This window comes from Lutra lutra, chromosome 6, assembly GCF_902655055.1.
Source record: "Lutra lutra chromosome 6, mLutLut1.2, whole genome shotgun sequence".
NCBI lineage: Eukaryota > Metazoa > Chordata > Mammalia > Carnivora > Mustelidae > Lutra > Lutra lutra.
The window spans coordinates 19,148,784-19,151,609 of record NC_062283.1 but is presented as its reverse complement, the minus strand read 5'-3'; positions in this window follow the sequence as shown (position 1 = coordinate 19,151,609).

The following is a 2,826-nucleotide window of genomic DNA, read 5'->3' as shown; positions in this document are numbered from 1 at the left end:
GAGCGCACTTGCGCGGCCCCGCCCCCTCCGCCGGCCTGAGGCAGTCCGGCGGCGGGGGCGCGGTCACGTCTCGCGCATGCTCTCTCCTCTCCCGAACGCGGGAAGAGCGCAAAGTGAGCTTGAGAGTGCGAAGGATGCGCTTCTGCAGCCTCTGAAAATGGCATAGGAGCCGCGAACGTCGATCGCGTGGGGAGTTGTCAACCTCCAATCGGTGTTCGCTCGTTGCTGGTGTCTGAGCCTCTGCAGCTTTCCGGGTTGCTGCGGCCTGGTCCTCCCCGGGCCCTGCCACCCGGTGGGCCACCACGCAGGAGACCATGCAATGGCCTTGCGCTGACTTGGAGAAGGAAGTCTAGTGGGGAATGTTGAATCTGGATTTAGAAACCCTTGGCTTCCCTCTTCCCTTTTCTTGATCCAGATGAGTTGATATGGCCCCTCTACCTGTCTCTGGTTTTACCCTCTTGCCTGACTTGCGCCTGCTTTCTGGTGAAGGTGGACTTCTGATGTTGTAATTCACCTCGTAGCTACAGCAACCCCAGGCCTTGCAACGTGACAAATGTTGCCAGCATTGTTTCGACCATGCCACTTACGGCTCCGAATGTAAAGCCCATAGCTTTACCAGCTATCAAAACTGGAAACATTTATCATGCATTGAAGGCTGCATCTACAATCACTGGGATGTATTGAGATAAACACCACAATGGGATAGCTGTGATATTTTTAGGTAACAATAAAATGACATGGAAGGCAAAGATTACTGCAAGGAAGCCGGGACATTTTTGAGTGCATGATTTAGATAGCCAGAAAGTGATGGACTGGATTAATATATATGTTAGAATCCAGTCAGTTATGTGTAGCTTTTAAAATGTCACAGGATTTATACAGGAAGGGCAGCACTTGTATTTTGTATTGGATGTGAGGGTTTATATAAAAGAGTAGCAGATAATGTTTATTATAAGTGGTGAGTCTGGCTTGGCTTTTTAATTTAATCCTTACTAATTATTTAACACCAGTGTTACCAGCATTTTATAAGTGGTGAAATTAAGACTTAGAGAATTTGAATTTCCTAAAGAAACAGTAAATGACAAAGCCTTTAATGATGCCATACTGTTACCTGAATAATGTGGATTTAAAAGCATTTAGGCAACATTTATTGAGCTCCTATTAAGTGGGCATATGCATGGGTCATAAACATAATCCATAAATTACAAGTATGGGCTCCGTGCCCTTAAGGATTTGTGGATATACAAGAAAAGGTAAACGTCGGTATAAAACAACTTAGGGTGCCAGAGGTGTCATAAGGAACCATCTACTCTTGTCTGGACAGTTCTGGTAGCCTTCTGATAGGTCTTTCTATCTTCCCTTTATTTTTCTCTGCTCCCAATTTCTATTTTACAGCCAGAATGATTCTTTTAGAACTTGTGGCAGAATATATCCTTCTCCTGCTCAGAACGCTTTAATGGCTTACTGTTTTACTCTGATTAAAGTTCAAAACCCTTACCATGGCTTCTAAGAAAGAACTTGATCTGAAAGGCTCCAACTTTCTACAGCTACACTTCAGAACCCATCTACCCCTCTCCAAGAACACCAACATCTGCGCTCTGGACTTACCGTTCCATCTGCACGGAACACTACTCTCTCAGATATCCACAGGATGTGCTGCTTCACTTTCTGCAGGTCATTGCTCAAATGTAACCTGATCAGGCAGTTTTTCCTGACTACCCAAGTAGGAGGGCTAACCCCTCTACATCCAGACACCGTCCTCACCCTGCATTTCTTGTCTTCATAACAGTTATGATAGATTCCCATATATTTGATGTTTGTGCCTCCCCCACATATTTTTCCCCTACTCAAGCGTTTGTTTTATGAGGCCAGAGATTTTTGTCTCATTCACAGCTGTAGTACCATCATCTAGAACAAAGTGCTTCGTACACAGTCTGCACTTGGTAAATATTTGGTAAATGAATGACTAAGATGAAATGCCAAATGAGTGTTAGGACAGTAGTATGGGAATCCAGAAAAAGTAAAATATTGGCTGTCATGGTTTATGAAAACTTCCTCTAAGAGGCAAAACCTAAATGATGGGGATTCCATTGGGTTTGGAATGAGAGAAAGAGGGGGAGGAAAGGCAGTCCAAAGAGAGTCAACCAATATAAACAGAGACATTAGACAAGGCAGTAATCAGAGCTACAGTAATGCTAATATGCTGAGCTCCAAAAGCAAAACTAAAACAGGAAAACTGCTAATAGCTGATCTGTGAAAATTCAGCTTTGCCTCACTGAGGGCTAATTTACTCTTTCCCCTCTTAGTAGCAAATCCCATTCTTCCTAGATTTTATCTTTCAACTAGTGTCAAGTCCAAACTGACTGGAAATATATTTAGCAAATAGATGGAATTTGTTTTAAGCCATGAAAAAGAAAATAATGAAAATAACATAGAATTTAATGTTTAAATTAAGCATGAAGTTACACATATGAAGATTTCTCATGTGCCTGAAAGACAAATAAAATAATGAAACAGTAAAAAATCAGCTGTAAAAGGGAAAGGATCTTTATGAATTCAGAGTAATTTTTTAAAAGACTTTATTTACTTATTTGACAAAAGAGAGAGTACAAGCAGGGGAAGCAGCAGGGAGAGGGAGAAGCAAGCTCCGCTGAGCAAAGAGCCCGATGTGGGGCTTGATCCTAGAATCTTGGGGATCATGACCTGAGCCTAAGGCAGATGCTTAACTGACTGAGCCACTCAGGTGCCCACAGAGTAATTTTTGTATTAATTCAAATAAGCTGTACTTTAACCTATTATAAGTATATATTTTTATTGTAAAGGTCA